Here is a 20,001-nt window from a genome sequence, read left to right on the forward strand (position 1 = left end):
TACTAGAGACGTACTCTAAAGGTTGAGAAGAAGTAGCAAAGGTACTAGAGACGTACTCTAAAGGTACAGAAGAAGTAGCAAAGGTACTAGAGAGGTACTAAAGAAGTAGCAAAGGTACTAGAGAGGTACTCTCTAGTACAGGTTGGAAGGCTTGGTAGAGCCAGCTCATATGGCCATTTTGAAATAAAAACCAATATTTGTGACAGCTCAGATCAGAGGATTTCTGTGGCACATTCATGGCACACCTTTGAGTTAGTTTCCTTGCAAATCCTGATTTAGTGAAATATACTTCATTTAATGTCGGAGGGTACATGATGGTGGCATTTAGGGCAACCTGGTACACGGATTGTAATTGGAAGTATGGTTTAGGTCAACGTGGCTCATTTTTATGGGTAATATGGCTTTGTGTTTTTTGCTGGTGGATTTTTATATTTCAATCCCAGAGAAATGCAGATATTTTCCACAGCCCAGCACTGACTGGGGTAACGATCCAGCATGGTGTTGACTTCTTTTTCAGCCTGTCGAAATTTCATGAATGATTAAAAACGTTGAGCCCAGACCTGCTCATAAATAAACAGCAGGCGAGAGGACGGAACAGGCTTCTCGTGGACACGGAGAGCTGACAGACTGCCTTCCAAATCACAGCACTGTGTGCTAATCCACTGTTTCTAGCATTTCTTCATGCAGGAGTCATGCATATGCACTAGGACTGGGGAGGATTTGTAAAAGTAGCACTTTTTTTGCTTGAAATTGTGAACAAAAGAGAACGTGAGTGGGTTTGCTTTTAGGGGTGCCATGCAGTCTCTTCCAGATAAAATGTCATCCACATGTGCCATTGACAGAAATGCAGCAAGCATAATGCTCCCGCTTGGCTGCATCATGTCCCGGAGTGCCGGAGTGCCGGAGTACCGGAGTCCCAGAGTGAGTTGAAGGGTCACTGCTCCAAATGAGAGTCCAGGTTCCACCAGGCGACTGTCTAGCTCAGTCTTGCTGCATACTGACGAGAGCCGGTCTGCACATGCTGAACTTTGGCTTTTGATCAACCAATCAGCCAATGTGGGCTTCAGCTGGAGGTCAGGAACTAGGAAATGGATCGGCATTTATCATCAAGGACATTACAGTATGGATGCAAATAGCTGGACATGGAAAGACACTCGGCTGGGCAAAAAGTCATGACTTTATTCTAAAATGGCTTCATTCATGGCATAAAAAAGTAGATGATTTACTCTTTCTCAAAGGTCTTTAGTTATCAGGAAAATCAACTATTGCATGACTTTTTGGAAAAACCTGCCAATATCTGCCGTGTGCGTCTGAGCACTGGCCATGGAACTGCCTTTAGCCAATCAACATGAGAAAAATAGACCTTTTGTTTGCAGCACATGTCCTGCAGCTGTTAGATATGTTAAAAAAAACAAAACAATCATACCAGGAAGGCAGGAAGTGAACAAATGTAACAGTTCTAGACGGTAAAAGTTATAGATGGAGGGGTGGGATTCAGCTTTGCTTCTTCCTACTCCTTTTGGACATGTGGAACTGTGAACTGATTATGGGATGCATTAGCATTAGCATTAGCATTAGCATAACATTGGCAAATAAGAATCCCATGAAATAATGCTGGTAATCATAGCAAAGCTGCTCATTTCTATGTGGCACAAATCTTACATTATTCTTTGAACGTGCCGTTGCTAACATGCCAGCCGCTTTGCCAGTGACGTACGGCAGCTGTTTTGGCTAAAATAGTCTCCATCCATCCTTCTTCTATGCCGCCTATCTTTCCAAGGCTTGTGGGGGCATGCTAAAAAACTGTATTTGCAACAAAAACAAATGTGGGCAACTGTATTAAAGCTATGTTTACAACCAGTTGGAAAAGTACAAAGGAGAGATGGCTGAGCCGCTCACGGTTGGTCTATGTGCAAATAAGCCCGGGAAACACACAAAGGGCGCACGTGTGACATCGCTTCGTCATGGCAAACCAACTCTCCGAGCGCTTCCATTTTTTCCGGTTGCAAGACAAACTTACATACTTGGAGGTCTTTGTGCGCCGTCCGTCTGGTACGGCCAGTGTCAGTCTGTCCTATGTTTTCAGTACCGTGTGGGTCTTATGTGGGTCATGCGCCTCACGTGCACCCCACATCCTTCATTAGTGCAGCCAACACACCTTCAGATATTTTGTAGATCTTCCTCCCTCATGGCCACCACAGCTACGTTCTCCACAAACAAAAACAAACAAAAACCCTGCAGTGATTTGGGGAACATCATCCGCCCGGTTGTGAGTACACACGGAACGCTAAAGACCAAACAGAGAGAGAAGATTAAAGAGAGTGTGGCGAAGATGGCATCAGCGGGTATGTTGCAGGCTGAGATGTCAAATAGTCTTCCTGTGATTGGTCAGTGGGAAATGTCATCTGGCACGCTCCTTTTCTTCCTCTGATTTAGCGTATCACTGGTAGCACGTTTGTGACACAAATTGGGATATTATGACAATGCCACAAGGGTTAGATGTTGTTCACCAAACACTGGCTGGTTTCTCCTGCTTTCCCGTCCTCCCCATTCTCCTTTCAGCCCATTATGTCACAGCCCCAAACCTGCTGAACACATTTCTAAATGACACTTAGCACCACTCTCTTCAAAGAAAGCTCCAATTGTGGCTTTTCCACGCCTCATGTGACATTTTGGGCCGTGCAAGAGAGTGAACGCCAATGGGGGGACAATGGTGGTTTGTTTTGGGAATGGCAGGGAAGGGGTCAGGAATCAGAATGTGGGGGACATTAGCAGGCAGCAGATTGATACGGAACCATTGATTCTCCACTTCTTTTATACTTTCCTCCTGGACACCATCTGCATTGCAAATGGAGGTTCTGTCAAAGTGGCCTTTTATGGAGTCGGAAAGGGCGGGGGTGGCTGGAGGGAGGACAAGGTTGAGTGGGGAGATTGGGGTAGCCCCCTTGACTCCATAAACCCAGACCCCTCCCTGAAACCCCAACGCTATTCCCCTCCTCCCAGAGGAGCCCCTCTGGCCCTTGTCTCAGGATCCCACCACAGCTGCCTCTGCCGTCTCCCAGGACTGGCTCTTACGGCTGGGGACAGCACAACAGGCTCATTGTTCAACAGGGTGGAGGCACAGAGCCTTGCCGCCTGCTCCGAGGTGTATCGTCCGCCCTCACAAGACCCAGAAGGTGGGAAGGGGACGCTAAATCAATGTGCCCAAATGGAATACTGGTCTGCAATAATGAGGCTGCTCCCAAGTTGAACAAGTTCGAGTTAGGTCACTATGATGGCAACCTTGGTTTGTGGGGGGAAAGATCACATGATTCCGGCTCTTTGTGCGTTTATTTGGGGCAAGATGAAATCGCCCTTTCCATCCGTACCAACATTTTCAGAAAAAATAGAACTTTTAATGCAGTAGGAATTGAAGGCATCACATTCCCTGAAAGTTTGGAGTATGACATAAAACCTCAAAATGCCTGACAAAACATCCTTTTTACAAAAGGATTCATTAGTAAGTATTTAGCTCCACCAGAAAGCATGTATCCGGCTATCCAGAATTCAGGGTTAGGATTCCCCATGCAGCCGCTGAAAGCACTCAGTAGTCGAAAGTGGGATATATTCATTCATATAAACATGTCACCATGGAGACAAATACATTTTTCTCCATATTTTCCCCTTTAGAATAAACATGATCTCAATGGATTCGGTTTTCTGGAGTTGTTTGTTAAAAATGATTTGGAATTGATAGAATGTGAGCACTGGCTCCTTGATTCCTGTCTTTTTTAATATTCGCTTTCACTTTGGAAGACTCGAACGTCAAAGTCAGCTTTAACCAGGCCTGGCTGTGTGTTTCTCAGTTTTACTTTTGGGTTTGTCATTGAGGGCCCTGCCTTTGAATTTAGAGTCGCTGGCGGCGAGACACGGTCCCACAGCCTGTGGTGTTTGCCATCCTAATCAGCCGCATTGTCTCAGAGATGACCCAACTCTTACCTCGAGCCGCCGAATTCAAGGCTGCTGCCATGGATAGCAAGGCTGTGTTTGCGGCAAAACCCTGATCTAAATTCATTAACCCTCCCACAAACACTTTCCCAAGGTTTGTTTCCAGGGCTGGGCACAGCATCTGAAGGAGTGCTAGACAAGTGGTCTCGGAGCCGTCAATGGAAATCCTTGTGGTTATATAATTGGAGCTTTGCCGAGAGGATGGCGAGCACGAAAATCAATAATTAAAGAATTGCTGCCGCGAGTGTTCCCCCTGTCCGCGTGTGTGTGTTTGGGGGGGGGGGAGTGCACCCTAGCTCTAGCAACAAGGAAGGTGTTTGACATGGCCCGATTGCTTGCAGCAGCGTTAGCTGTTGTTGTTTGTGTTGGCTTGTGTTCATTTATGGCCTGCAAGAGAATAGACACTGGAAATGATTGTATAGTTGTCCTCTATGCCCTCCAACTTGCTGATGCCTAGCAGACATATTCCCTTATACGTACAGTACATACCGCAGTTGCCTTACCAAGCACTTGTACAATGTGCTGAGTCACAACATCGTGCTATGAATAAAAAACAAGCTGAGATTGAGGCCTTCAGTCATAAGCATGCCAAACATAAATTCTACCCAATCAGAATCATCCTGTCATCCTGTCAACAAGAAGCAGGAAAATGTCAATTGGGAATCTTGCCAAAACAAGTCTGCTACCAGGAGGACGCCTCGGACGTAACGTTGTTATTTGAGCGAGGATGGTCGACCTCCAAGTGTTTCTTGGCCTCTGCTCGTTAAAGTGAAGCAATATTTGGGCTTGCAAATGCAAACAAGCAAAAGCGCTTGAAAAAGAGTTAAGCGCCTCATTCTTCAAATATTTTAACAAACAAAAGAGCGACATTCATCCACAGACTCCACATTGTCCACACGTGCGGATGATGGCGGCTTGCCGACGTGGCGACCAATTGAAGGTGTTTAAGGTGTAACCCACCTTTTACCCAAAGTCAGCTGGCATAGGCTCCAGCTGACCAGTGGCCCTGGGCAGGGTAGGTGGTATAAATGAATGACGCGGGATTAGTCGTGGCAGGCATAGATGGATTGGGATTGTGATGCAAGAAGCCTGTCTTATCTCATCTAGTAGCGGTGGCGTCATGCAGGGGGACATGGTGCGCGGTGGCATGAGGGGCATCTTAACGGAGAGTCCAGTAATGCCAGCTTACTGGGGCACAGCAAGCGTCCCAGCTGCTTAGAAAAAAGCTCTTGGTTGTCGGTCCTTTGGGAACGATATCGGGGGAGCCAGAGAAGCACTGATGCCTTTAAGGCTTGTCAGGGTCTTTGACAGAAGCTGTAAATCTAATCCATGGACCTGCTGGGATGCAGAGGAGGTGAGCAGAGGGAAAGCTTTTCCTGCTTCAAGGACCTCGGCCGGCTGCAGAATAGATTACCCGAGGAGCTTTAAACCTAAGGACACCTTTGTTTTGCTCAGCTGCAAGCAAAGTCGGCTGCAGAAACGCGCCAGACGGGAAAGTTGACTGTTCATTGAATTTTATGTTTCTAATGTCCGTGAGAGTCTGCCATTAAAGTTATTTGGGTGAAGAGGAAAACCAAAATCTCTTTGAGTGACTCTAGTCGTGGTTACACTTTGCGTGTCATAGAATCCCCAAAGTGATCTCTCTCCGTGTGCGCCGCTGTGGAGGTCTCGCTTGAGAAGCATTTTCATTGATGTTGATTCTACAGAGACCGACAGTCGCTGAGATGACGCACGTGCCGAGGGAAGGGCTTTCACAGCCATGAGACCAGCGGAGAGCAGTCGTGGTGTCGCTGGAGGCCTGCTTGGAGACTAGATTAGGAATTTGTTTGGATCTGAGGCTTTGCCCTCCTCTTAATGTCGGGGCCATGCTAATCGCTGGGTGCGCTGACATCTGGACGCCTCCCGGTGGAGGCGAAATCACACTGGTTTTTTGAAGTGGTCACACCAAATCTATAGTGATGATAACCATTCAAATGGAAGAGGGTGGATTTTTCTTTCTCTCCGCTCCTGCCGCAGCATAGCAAACCTCACACGCCATTTTTGGGCCTTCTTAGATTTTTCTCCATCTGAAGTTAATAAATGACATGCTTTATGAGTTGACTTTTACCTCTGACTTCATCAATTTACCTGTGAAAATGATTTCAGGGTCTTCACACATCGACAGACAAGAAGTGCTGGAATGTCATCTGAATAAAATATGGCTTCCCTCTTGCATTCTTCATCAGACTTTGGCGCTCAGTCCTTCCTTCTGAGCTTTCAATCACTGAGCCCCAGGGGGTTTGGATACCTGATCTTTCAAGTGCTCTGGAAAGTCACCATGTAGGTCACCATGTAGGAAGAACCTGTCTGCCGCCTTATACATACTGTATATATATATATATATATATATGTATGTATGTAACTTTGCAGTAACCCGTGGCTACCTTGATGCTAACTTGATGCTAACTTGGGGCTAACTTGCTGGTAACCTGTGACTAACTTTAGTTGTCACTTTAAGGCACTTGGGAGCTCGCCTTACACACGTTTGAAAAGCTTCAGTCCAATTCCCTACAGGACTTGGTGAAGAGAGGAGTGCTGTTGACTTTGGCACTTTCATGCGGGGGGGTTGGAAGAAAAACAACCTCGGGCTGGAGGGAGATATTGTATGCATGTATGCTCAAGCTCAAGGTTTGTGGCCAGCTGCTTAAGGATTTTTCTGGGGAGTCAAGATTATCCACACAGTCAATAGAGCGACGGGCGGGGTGGGGGTGCGGTGGGGTGCGGGGGGACTTGTGCCAGCTTCTGCAAGTGCAACTCAGTTCTGCTGTCAGCTTTGTTTTCTCCTTTTTTGTTGCTTTGAAAGCTGCTGTACGTTATGGAACACGCATTTGACCTTTCACACCTACAAGCGTTTCCATAGCGTCAGTACCAGTACCAGTCAGTACCTGAGTACCATGCACCTGAGACCGTCTAATGTTTGTCCACCTCCACTTTAGCAGCCACTTTGTGGTCATGTGAAGATCATGGCAGACCAGGATCATGACTTGGTCCACATGGACGGATAAAGATAGGACTTAAGTGTATCAATCCTCCTTTCATCCATCACTTAGTCGGTTTTCACTCAAGGATTAATGGTGCCAAACGGGACTCCTTTCGAGTTCCGGAAGTTCAAGTTCTCCAGGCTTCTTTAAGGCTACTTCAAGTGAGGTGTGCACACAAATAAGAGAGTGTCGTCGATGAGGAGCAACATTCGTTCCTTCTGGCTTGAAGCGGAGCAGAATAAGAGCTGTTGCCAAGGTCGCAGCTCTGCATTTCCACGGACATGCTTGTCAGAGGCTGAAAGGGCTCCAGCCTTCCAAACACCTTCTGGCGAGCTCCTTCATTCTGCATGCACTGAAAGTGCTGAAGGCAACAGAGAGACGGAGCGTGCACGTGGGAGGGAGAGACTGCGGCAATGTGGGGAAGACAACGGCCAAGAGGGGAGTCTGCTTTTTGGAGATATCAAACCCTCGCACCACGCCACCAGACGTTGGGTGATTGTGAGGGTCGGACTGGTGGGCACCTGAGCCACAATTGAAGGCTTTTCTCTGGCCTTGACAGCAAAGCCAGTTATACCTACGGTAGCTAAAGACCACAGTTCATTTTGAAACCTCAACCCAGAGCCCCACCCGTGCCCAAAGATATGACGCATTCCAAATGTCCAAACATTTGTTTGACGGCCTTGCATGGTAGATGGGCAGCCTTCCAATGGCTTTGGCCAACAGTCTTTCAGACCTGAAGGAAATGCATGGAAAAGCAGCATCTTCACTTTCTTCTGCCAGGTTTGATACAATACTAGCTAGACAGTAATACATATTGACGGCTTATAGCTTCAACTGCTTAGCAAGCCATTGTCCAATACAGTCGCATAATCTTAGCCATCATACATAAGCAGATGGAACCCTCCCAAACAAAAGCAGCTCCTGTAATAAGAAGGATCGCACTCAACCACTAAGTGTTGTATTCCTGCAGGGCACGCTGGGAAATGTGGGAAATGTGAAAATAGCTCAGAGGTTCCTGGTATTATTGGAGGGATGAAACCACAGTGGGATGGTGCCGGACCAGGCTTTGTTTGGATAACTGTGTTGCCAGATGATGTGGTTTGCCAAAATATAGCCACTTGTTTTCACTTGTTCAAACACTGGGGATGTTTTTCCTTGAAATTGCACGCATTGGAAATATCCTTGTTCATGCGGGATGCATCCCTCATCCATCCATCCATTTTCTACGCCACTTGTGCTCACTTGGGTCGCGGGGTCTGCTGGAGTCTACCCCAGCTGACTTTGGCCAAGAAGCGGGGTAAATGGCAGAACATAAAGAAGAAAAATGGTTGTGGTAATGGTTGAATTGAAGTTGAACATGCATCAGGTTATGCGTGCGTGGGTTTACTCCGGGTACTCGCGCATTCCAAAAACATGTTAGCTTCATTGTCCCCCCCCCCCCCCCCCCCTCTCAAATTGTCCAAATTGTCCATAGGTATGAATGTGGGTGGGAATGGTTGTTTGTCTATATGTGCCCTGGGATTGGCTGGTCCCCGCCTCTCGCCCCAAGACAGCTGGGATAGGCTCCAGCACCCCGCGACCCTCGTGAGGATAAGCGGTAGAAAATGAATGAATGAAATAAATGTTGCTACTGATCACATACTTGACATACGCACCCAAAAACGGTCATTTTGGGGGATAAATAGTCCAAAGCCAAGTGAAAAACTAAGCACTGCGGACGTATTAGCGTCGTCTTATAAACTTCATCGACAACCCGAGGTTTGGTAAAATGATATGGAACGCACAGGATCAGGACTAAAATATGATAAAATGATGATGTATTCAAGTGCTGTGTTGTGTTTTTCATGTACCTTTAGTTGGGATACCAATAAATGATATCGCTCAGTGTCATATCACATAACACTTTTTCCAAGTCAGTAACAAGTCATGATGGAAGGATGAAATATTTTATTGCTCATTTATTTCTTACATACGTATGATTTCACCTCACCACACATGGCAACATCAGTAATGTAACTATATGAGCGAATAAACAAATGTGGGAAAATAACCAAGAACTGACAAACCGGCTAGTATGGATCCTATACTGATACCGCACTCGGTATCGATATCGATATTTGGATGATCAACCACTAATCAGCAGGCCAGCAGCACCTGCCGCTAACAATGCCAAGCTAGCGATGCCAAGCTAGCGACGCCAAGCCGGAGATGCCAGCTCGGAAGCGACGGGACTTCGGTCAAAGTTCTTCAGCCGGTAATGGCAGCAGGACCGCTGGACGTCATCGATTAGGTAATCGATATTTTTTTTCAAGAGGTGAACATTTCGCCTGCGGCTGGCCGTAAAGGCTTCTGCTAAATGTAAACATCGTGAGAGTCCATGATGCGTCGGATGGCACGCAAACGCAACACCGCCGTCGTTTGTGCAACAAATGTTTTGTCATGTTTGACTGAATGTGAGGCTCATGTACACAACGGGCTTTGGGGCTTTGGGGCTTTGGGCAATCGTGTTGTATTGTCTGCTACTGTCCGAGGGTGCCCTAAGTGCGGCCCGCGGGCCACTTGGAGGTTACTGCTTTGGCTTTCAACACATTCCAAAACATAATTTAACAAGCAGTAATTTGTCCTTTTTTATATGAAGTAATTTATTTTTACTCTACCCTGTTCAGTATGACTATGGTTGTCATCAAGCTTTCATATTCATATTCATATGCATGTTCCTTGTCATGCTTTAATGCTATTGTCTCACGCCGCACAATCAAAGAGTCAGCTTTGATTTTGTGTAACACATTTGGAAATGTGAAAGAAGGGTTGTATTTCCATGTGCAGTAAGCTGCCTTCCCATAAATTGCATGCAAGGTGCCCTCAGAGTTTGAAATGACTATGATTTGTGTTTGCATGTTCCTTGGTGAAGATGTTCCTGATTGAACATGTGCTTGGAGACTTGGAGCAGCTTTTGCACCACTTAAACCGTAACAGTACATTTGAAAGCAATTCCTTTTTGCTGTGCGTGCGTAGAAAGACAGTCCGTGAAGCCCACACGAGTCGATGTTCATGCACGTGGGAGTGATGTCTGTGACATGCTGCCCATCACCCACGACGTTCTCCATCATATTGGCACCATCTGCGTATTCTTAGTGATGATCCTGCAGCCAGCTGTATTGTGTGAAGGTATGCTTCATTTGCATAGACCAGTGTTTCTCTATTGCAGGGACACGGGGGTCCGGCATGGGCTTCGGGTGTGTGGGGTGAGTCCGAGGTTGTCCCAGCGTCCATTTGCATCAATAACTGCCTGCTTCACGGTGAGCGTTCCTTTCTTCTTCTTCTTGGATCATGTTTGTCCATGTTTTGTTGATGTCGCCATATTGTCCTGAGCAGCCAATACACGCGTTGCTGTCCTTACACTCCCACCAGCCCTTCCATCTACACGCACCCGTATGAAACGGTATGTCTTGGATGACGTCAGCCATGTTGTTGTTTTTTTTGCAATCTTTTCTTTTCAATAGCCCCTTTTCCTCCGTGGGAACGTCCATATTTACCTCCGTCCGTACCGTCTACCTGGGTTAAAAAGTTCTTCCAAGCAACGCTGTCCTTTTAGCAACGTTCCAGGACGTGTTGCGGGGTGGGCCGTGCTGATGAATGTTGATTGGTTGTACACACTTTGTTTCTACTCAGCCGCCATCTTGAAAGAAGCAGTTTCATGTAGATGAGCAAAGCTACTTTGTGCAAAGCAATACCAGAGCAATATATTCAGCATGAGGTTGAGACATCTGTGATTTTTATGGAGACTGTGAAAGAATAGCCAAGAGGATGGGGGATCGAAATGTAAGATTGGTGAAAATCTGAAGTGAAGTGATATGATCCAAGCCGCCAACCAGCCGTATGAACACCAGCTGAGGACTCGGCATCTCCTTCCTTGCTTGGCGATGGTGGTGGAAGCAGTGAACAAGTGGAATGAAGGTAAATCCTATCCAATATTCCCTATGTATTCTGTTACATGGCACGCTAGTTGTTTAGCTGCAAAAGCTAAGTCGAACTGAATGCTAATGCTAACATTAAATACAAGTGGATGTGATGGTACTGTTGATGTGAGCTCATCATTAATATTTATTCCTTACTGTATGTATTTCCAGCCCAAATGCTAATGCTAATGTTAACGTTAAATACAAGTGGATGTGTTGGTACTGTTGACGTGAGCTCATCATTATTTATTCCTTACTGTATGTATTTACAGCCCTAATGCTAACATTAAATACAAGTCGATGTGATGGTACTGTTAATGTGAGCTCATCATTGATATTTATTCATTACTGTATGTATTTACAGCCCTAATGCTAACAGGCTAACATTAAATACATGTGGAAGTGATGGTACTGTTAATGTGAGCTCATCATTGATATTTATTCATTACTGTATGTATTTACAGCCCTAATGCTAACAGGCTAACATTAAATACATGTGGATGTGATGGTACTGTTGACGTGAGCTCATCACTGATGTATACTGTATGTATTATTTACAGCAGAAAAGGAGCATCAGGACTGGTTCCACCCCCTCTCGGAGATCATCATTGACATAACTATTGGACACTGTGGACATAAACCTTTGCCAACAAGATGCTTAAAAAATGAAATGTCATTCACTGACTTCTTTTGTAACTTTTTGATTTCTATTTGATCTACTGACACTTGAATGAAGACAAAAACAAAGCTAATTTTGACTGTTTCAGGTTGCATCAGTGTAGAAATATACCACTTCCACAGTTGAATAAACTTTCCTGAACTTTAAAATAATATAACTACACAGGGACCTTTTACTTCCATTACGAGGAACTAGTAAGGGGTTAGGGTTCCTGAAACTTTGGTGGAAAAGGGGCTCTTGTACGACATGTTCCATGTTTTTATTTGCTTTAATTTGTGAGAATAAGCTAGCTATAAAGGACTGGTGGATGGACAAGCTTGATCACCTTTTGAAATCGTCCTGGTCCTTTCACCCCTGAGAAAGCATTGGCCAGATAAAAGTGAACACAAAGAAGTACAGAATTATGAACTGTGAGCCTCCTAGTGGTAGAATTATAGACCTGCGCCAATGTTTGTCCTGATGATGACAGATGAGGTGTAAGCGCAGCATGCCGCTGCCATGAAAGTCAAATGCAGTCTTGAAACGGAAGGCGCACTCAGCCAGTCAATCTGTGTTTTGGCAATATGGCTTCATGCGGTCTTCTCATTCTATTGTGAAGCATAAAACTCCTGGCTTATCTTGCTTGTGTAGTACTACCATTACCTTACTTACTACTTATTTGTATACCAAACTTACCATTGAAGACATTTGTGCATGTGTGCCCTGAATCTTCTCTGGACAAAGTACTACCAGAAAGTACTTCATGCAAGTACAGTGAAACGTGGCTTTGTGGTTTCATAGGATTGGGTTGTTGACAATTGTTCCAGAAAAGATGTTCTCAGGCACTTAAAGTATATGCTGTATGATTTCCTTACACGAACACTGTGCCTGACAAACCAATCAAGTAATCGAGTGGAGTCTCTGTGAAGAATGGATAGTGCTTCTTTTAGAGCTGGGACACTATAGACAGATTCAAGTCTTTCATCCTGGTAGTGTGTGTGTGTGTGTGTGTGCACTTTTTATCAATGGATGTGGTGGGAGGGCGTGGAGAGGAGAAAGCTCACCTGGAGGCGGCTCTGGCAAATGGAAGCAAGAAACATCAGTTTCATCATAATAGCTACATACGTATGTGCTCCCATCCCCAAAACCTTCACCAATGGTATGGCCAGGGGCCGGCCACCGCCCTCTGCCCCAATTCAGCGACTCTCAAACACATCTTGAGCATTTGTGTGAGGCAGGCCCTACAAGGCCGCTCCACCTGGAGGCAGGAGTCTGGCAGCAGCCCCTGAGAGCAAGAGGACCGCCATCAACTCCTTGCCCTGACAGCTGCCAATTTGTGCCAACATTTGTTGGAGTGGCACAGAAACGGCCCAACCACCCCGCTATCAAACTGGAGGCTGGGCAGGAAATGGCCACAGCATGTCTAGTTCGCGCAAGGTTCCTGTGTTAATGCTGGAGTAACATAAGATCTTTGAATAGAAAAAGCCAATTCAAAATCTGTTAACGTTTCTGAATCCTGTACAGTCAAGGAAAGAAAGGATACTTTCAAAAAGCCCGACCCATGTTGAGCCCCCACAGCCCAATTCCATGATAAATCTGTAGGGGCAGTTCAACTCGTACTATGTGGTTATTCTGGGCCATGAAATAGAAATTACTACATTGACTCGGGGGAGCCGTGATGCTTGCTGGTAGGCAGCTGTGTTTTTAATGAGTGGGGGATTTAATTACCCCTTAGTGGGTAAGGCTCCAGTGGTGCAATGACAAGGGATATATAACCAGGAATAACGCCGTAATAACTCGTATTGTTTTCGTTCGTCCAGTCTTGAAATTAGTTTGGATCAAAAACAAACTTTGATTGCTTCATTTTTTAAAACTGAAGAACGTCTCGAGCTGCGTGTTGCGTCATATCTGAGCATGCGCTGAAAGAACGCACCCGGGATAAATTTAAACAGGAAAAGATAAAATTCAGTATTGCTAATATTTCATAATTAAACTCGGGACATGTTTCATATAGATATATATTTTCTTTTTGAATAAAAACTGGACTTGTGAAAAAAGTATAGAAGGGTGTAGAGTCTGTTCCACAGGTGGCGGTAATGCACACGAAAGCTGCTTGCTAACCACCAATAAACAACGGAAGAAGAAAACCAGCAAAGCAGAAACACAATAGCATTTCAACCAGATGACGTAGCGTCCATTATACACAGTGCATGTTCTACTACTCGTTAGCATCCAATTTAGCAACCATTACAGACAATTATAACGTCCCTTGGGTGGCAGTTGTGAAAGGTGTGCATCTTAGGGCGCCGTTACTGGAATAATGCAGCTCTAAACTTAAGGCATCAGGCCCCCCAAATACCTTATACGAGGAAACATTCCCCACATCAAGTTGAACCCAATCCAATCTGCCATAATCTGAAGTGATAACATGATGAAAAGAATTCATTTATTGCCTGCATAGAAATCCTTGTAGTCGCTCCTTTTCACTTTACTTATTGATTGATTTGCGCGTCTTCATAATTTACAACCCAGAAAGTAAAAATTCAATTGCGCTCCAATTAGAGATTTCACCTGGAGCTAATGTTTATATTATTCAAATACCGCCATGGATTCCATTCTCCTATCATTATAGAGCTCCTCCTGCTCTCCAACTTGGAGTCATACGTGAGAACAGTTGGGGGTTCCATGGGGTTTTGAGAAAATGAAATTGGTTTATGCCAATCAATGTGTTGGTTGAGGGGTGAGTGGGAGTCGAGGAAGGGAGGGAGAATGAGGAATGAGAAGATATGCAGGAAGAAAACCTAATGAGGGATAAACTGCAGTCATGATTGGAGTGACAGTGATTGAGAGGAAGAGGAGGGAAGACGGGAGAACGCAGCCCAGTCAGTTCATTTCCAGCTTAACAACCAAACTGCCAACCTAGCCAATGACGCTCCTTCATCACGCCCTCCTCGCCTCCTCGCCTCACTCATTTACTGTGTTTGTATTTGGCAGACTTAAACCCTCCACCCCATCCCCCAGCCAGCAATGAATCACATGGAATCCAGCGACCCGAGCCTGCCAGGGCCTCCGGATGACTCCCAGCCCGACCATAACAAGTGGCTGACAGCTCTATTTACATAAGAGCAGCAGGCAGAAACAGTGCAGTTCAAATTATACACACACACACACACACACACACACACACACACACACAGCCGTGGTCCGAAAAGCAGCTAGGTCTAGGTCTGCAAATCCAGGAGATGCACGGTCAATTCATTCTTTGGCCTTATGGCGCAGACCCCAACATTTTTTCCACATGAGTGCTGCGGGTGGAGGGACCCAGGGGATGCGGGGGCCTTTAGTCCTCTATATCCGCTGGAGTCGTACGTCTCTCATCACTGGATGGCAAGAAAAGCAGAGTGAAGTATAGCGCTGCTGATGGATGTCTAGAAGTTAAATGTGCCTTCTTGACCTTGCCTGCAGACATGAGCGCTGACCCCTCCCGCTCTAATCGCACATCTTTCTCCTTCCAAATATAAACAATCAGGACTTGAACACGTCATCTGCTTTCTGTATTTCCAACTTGACTGAGCTATAGGTAGACCAGTTCCTGTTTTGAGTGCTGCTGCTTATTTACCCCTGAATGCTGCCTCCCGTTTGACTGACAGCTGGAGAGAATGTTTATGAAATAAACATAGACCTGATGCAACGCTCAGAACCCTGGCCGGCATTGGCCTTCATCACAACCCCCCTCTCTCTTTCATTGTTTGACTCTCTCCGCAATACATCCATACATGATTCCCTGGGAGTATAGATCCAGTGGTGCTCATGGGCCTAATGGTGTCAACCAGACTGCCAATCTATTGGAGCCCCTCTCTTTGGGAGAAGTCTCCAGGGGGACGGTTTGTCATTGAAGTCCCCCGCATGGTTCTCCACACGAGCAAATGTATTCCGATGTTACAAACCCTGAACCACTCAGCGGGGGCTCCAGATTGCAACTGAAGACAAAGTGGCTCAGATTGCGTTGATGGCTTGGAAGTTCTTCCTAAAAACCTGAAAAGGCGACCCGAACAGAGAGGATAAACTGAACACCACCTTAGAGGTGTCACATGTAACGGTGCTTTCCATGCAAAATGGCGGCTATGAACCGTGACGTAATCCATTCTATGATAGTCAGTCATAAACCTGCAAACCTTCTTCCTCCTTGTGCTGCTGAAAGCTGCCAGCCCTGAAGTTAAGGGACGGTAAGGTTTTATCTGAATCCGACTATGATCCAGCCATCCACTCGCTCAATCTCAGCCACTTTTCAAAAGTCATCCCTCTCAGTAGCCGCCATTCTTGGCGATTTTGACTGTTCATTGTTGTATGCAGGGCTATATAAACATGATATCTACCGAAAGAAAGATTAGACTCCGATTTCATCCCAGAGTTGGTTTCCGTTCCATGTTTATGTACAGTATGTGTATCTTGGAGCCTGACCGATTAAGGTGGCCGATTATCACAGATTAATCAATGAAATTAATGAAATGTATTAATTATGGGTGAAAATGGAGCTAATAAATTAACTTTTTACTGTGCCGAGATCTCTCTCTCCCACCCACATCCACCATGATCTAAGACTAGCCTTTGAAGGTGTGTGTCTACTCTCATACACATAGAGCCAAAATATGCAGACTATGCCACAGCATAAACACAACAAATGTGTTTTAAGATGGTTAAACTGCTGTTTATTCACACATAGTACAACACCATCCACATACAACTTTCCCATTTGGAGTCGAACTGTGTGTGCACGCCTTGAAATGCATAACCTCGTGCAGGCTACTCTGCGGGATACTTCCTGTTTCCAGCGACTGAGTTAAAATACACAACTTCTTCCGTGGTAGGTCCCGGCAAGCTGGTATTCTATATGCTCTCGTCTTCCTGTCGTCATGTTGTTGTGGGGTGTTCATGTTTGTGGCTGGAAAAAAGCAATTTGGGATTGACAATCAATTCCCGATTTGACCAAATTCTTAATGAATCAATGTATTTGTTCACCTTTTTGCTGAAGGGGTAGTTGGGCACTTCACTTCTCTTTCCCTTGCAGAATGAAGCCTAAGCAATTAGAATGTGTGTGTGAGGCATGCCCATTCGCTTCGGGACGTATAGAAGATGGGGGCACCTCAACCTGGCCCAGCTCCAATTGTCCTGTACTAATCTTTGTCCCGTACGCCCAGTGATGCATGCAAAGGCACCGAAGGAAAAAAAGCCGTTGTTTCAGAGGTTTGAGGACATTGAATATGACTCTTGATGCCGTGTGATTAAACCTAGCCTTTTCTACTACCAGAGAATTGTGGAACAGCACCCAGGTTGCCTACAGCCCGATCCACGTTGGCTGAGGCTGGAAAGTGGTGAGGCTACCTGAAGCATGATGTGGATAGGACGTCTAGCTGCTAGCCTTGCGCTTAGCGAGAATGTTTACTTATCCTTTAATTCCATTTTTTTATGGTGGAGTCAGACCAAAGCGAAGAATGATGTCACCGTTAGGCTGGAACGTCACCAAGTGGATATATTTAGAAACATCTACTACAGCTTCTAACATGAAGAAGAAGAATTATAAGTCGAGGCCTGCATGGTTTATCCGTCAAAATGACAGTCAATAGAAAAGACCTTTTCTGTGGCGCCTTCCTCACTGCCAAGCTAAATCGTCTCATTAGTCATGACCTCACAGGATTGCTGGCGTTCATGATTTAGTTAAGGCACTCATGGCATTCTGGGAATTGATGGAACTGTCATAAAAATGGATTCTGTTACATCAGTGTCTAGATTTGTATTTGCACACACTTATGTGCATGTGAGTTTAAGGCAGGTACTTTCCATACCTTTGCTGCTTTTGAAATAGGATTTCTCTTACAGATGACAGTAAAGCAGTTGTTATCTAGACCTGAGAAACGATTGGAAATAATTGGCGTGTATGATAGCATTTGGACACGGACCGTTTGTGCGACTCGTACTATAGTAGGCATAGCTTGGCTCCACGTGGTTTTGTTTTATTCCAAGTTTTATACAGTTCCATCTCAATACAAATGAATGAATGAATTCGGCTTGTGGAATTGAAGTACATATATTGCTGAGATTTCATTCACTTTCATAAAAAGCATCGGTGAACGGTCACACTAGTTGTGATGCAGTGTCAAAGGAAGTGAGTTTATCCGTAAAACTATAAAATTAAGGTAAACACGTGTAGACTCGTTTAGCAGAAATTGGAAATGTACACTTTGAGATAAGGATTTGAACTAACATTTCCATATATGTAACACATATGTAACTTCATCCAAATATGAGCTACCAGTACATTATGGTTATTTGATGAGGAAATCATGTGCATGATTTCAAAGCACAACAAAAAAGTCAATCATTTAGGAATGAAGAGGAAGTTATAAATCCAACCACAGTCCACAAGCTGTGTATCCTTTGGCCAATGCTTTACTTAACCATCTTTGGGGCGGCAGGAGGGAATGTGGTGGGTTAAGCGTGGGGATAGCGGGAATGTAAAACAACCAACTAAAATAACGTGGGGTTCTTGCTGTCTTTGCGGTATACCTTTATCTCCAACCATTTTCATGCCTAAACAGTGACGTTTCTGTCCATCAAATGCAAAGCAAAAAGCTACAAAACAAGGTGATTGCAAACCAAAGTGCTCAGAAATGTGAAGGATGAAGGCTTCCTTCCCACGTGTCCAAGCACGTCCATGGAAAGACATCCTGTCAGTCGCTTGTGTTGAACCAGATAAGTCCCATTGAGCTCAGGATCTGTGATCAACTCGTGAGGGTCAGGCGAGGCCTTGTGGCTCATTTCATCACCATTTACCAGCCCATTAAAAAATATGGCTGTACTCCTCAAATGATGTGATGTCAATTCAGGATTGTCAAGTGTGCTGCACCAAACCTTTAAGACTGCAGCACCACCAGCTGTATGGTCTATAGATAGATAGATAGATAGATAGATAGATAAATATCTATCTCTATCTATCTCTCAGACTTTAGTCATAGAAGGTTCTGTTCAAGTCCAGGAAAATGTTGAATCTTCTCTTCTTGAGGGGACAATGATTGATTACTGTATATACTCATAGACTCAAACTCATAAACTATAGCATTTGTCAACACTAGTAAGGCTGTCTCATCAAACGGTGATGGGACAGAAGGAAAACAAGCACTGAGGCGTGTGTTTATTGACATCATGACTGGGGAAAGCTGTCACAGGATACGGTAAGGGAGAGTACCTAAGAAAAAGTGAGCATTGTGTTTCAGAGGAAGTGCTTATCACTAGATTGCCCTGCAGGTCATTTCCAAAGAGCAAATGCCCAAGTTTCCCACAGTTTAGTTTGAGAATGCGAGCATCTCCAGCTCCACAAGGACGTGTGCACACTTTCCCCCTTGACTACTTCATCTATGGAAATCTGCTTCAACTTTCCACAACACATGCTGTTCATTTTTAAATGGAATCAATTTCTCCCAAAACTACAGAGTTTTAGTCTGTCTTATTTTGCAGGAGGGGAACATGAATGGTGAAATGCCAACCTGTAACCTAACACAAGGCTTTACACTTCTATGTAGCAATTCCGTTTTCTGCAGTCAGCGCAATTCTTAGTCTTAGGCAGTGTCCTAAATGGGAGTGTAACTGGACTCGAGCGTGAAAGGATCCTGTTACCAATATATTTCACGGGAGCTCAGCGCAGTAGCACCCTGCCGAATGCTAGCGTGTCTTTTATTCAGATATAGACCACGACTAGTCAGTTCCATAACAGTCATGCTTTGGGAATTGGCCGGTAAAGATTTGACCAAATATGACCTTACCATCGCGCACATGCTTTCCTGAATCAGGCTTCCTGCTGATTTGTCATCTCACTGGAAGTGTAAATAACAGCTACAGTCTGTAGTGTCCATGATTTGTCGAGTGGGAGTTCATACTTGGAGTTTGGAGTCTGGAAATTTGCTGCACATAGAGCAGGGATTTGGTAGGTAGGTAAATACTTTTATTCATCCCCATGGAGAAAAAAATCAACAATGCACAGACTCTTCTGTGTGTTTTCCCGACATGAACCCTAGCGCAGTGTCCCTTTACGCATAAAACATCCACAGCAGGGGAAGTGGAAGTAAATCAGTTTAGTCTCCGAGTCTGTCAGTTGTGGCCCTCAGAGCGCCATTTTTCAACTCCTCAGCAGAAACACTTGGGGGTTGAAGGTGTGGTCACAGGAGCCCTTAGTGGGGATGTGGATGCAGTGAATCATGTCTTTCCTTATTCCTGAGGCTAGGCAGCCACAGATGGAAATAACAAACAAACAAAATGAAGACTTTGGAATGGCCTGGTCCACGTCCGGACCTGAATCATATTGAGATGCTGTGGCATGACCTTA

At 45.1% G+C, this 20,001-nt stretch overlaps 1 long non-coding RNA gene across 2 annotated transcripts; it reads left to right on the forward strand.

The window, feature by feature from the left end:
- Window positions 1-9,165: 9,165 nt before the first annotated feature.
- Window positions 9,166-12,056, forward strand: LOC131108874 (uncharacterized). 2 transcript variants are annotated; one of them, XR_009120552.1, is made up of 4 exons: window positions 9,166-9,297; window positions 10,216-10,306; window positions 10,383-10,964; window positions 11,527-12,056. It is a non-coding gene; the product is annotated as an uncharacterized LOC131108874 (long non-coding RNA). The 2 variants fall into 2 exon arrangements; XR_009120553.1 differs by having other exon boundaries at window positions 10,511-10,964.
- The last annotated feature ends 7,945 nt before the right edge of the window (window positions 12,057-20,001 follow it).

Source organism: Doryrhamphus excisus, chromosome 21 (genome assembly GCF_030265055.1).
Source record: "Doryrhamphus excisus isolate RoL2022-K1 chromosome 21, RoL_Dexc_1.0, whole genome shotgun sequence".
In the NCBI taxonomy this organism is placed as follows: domain Eukaryota; kingdom Metazoa; phylum Chordata; class Actinopteri; order Syngnathiformes; family Syngnathidae; genus Doryrhamphus; species Doryrhamphus excisus.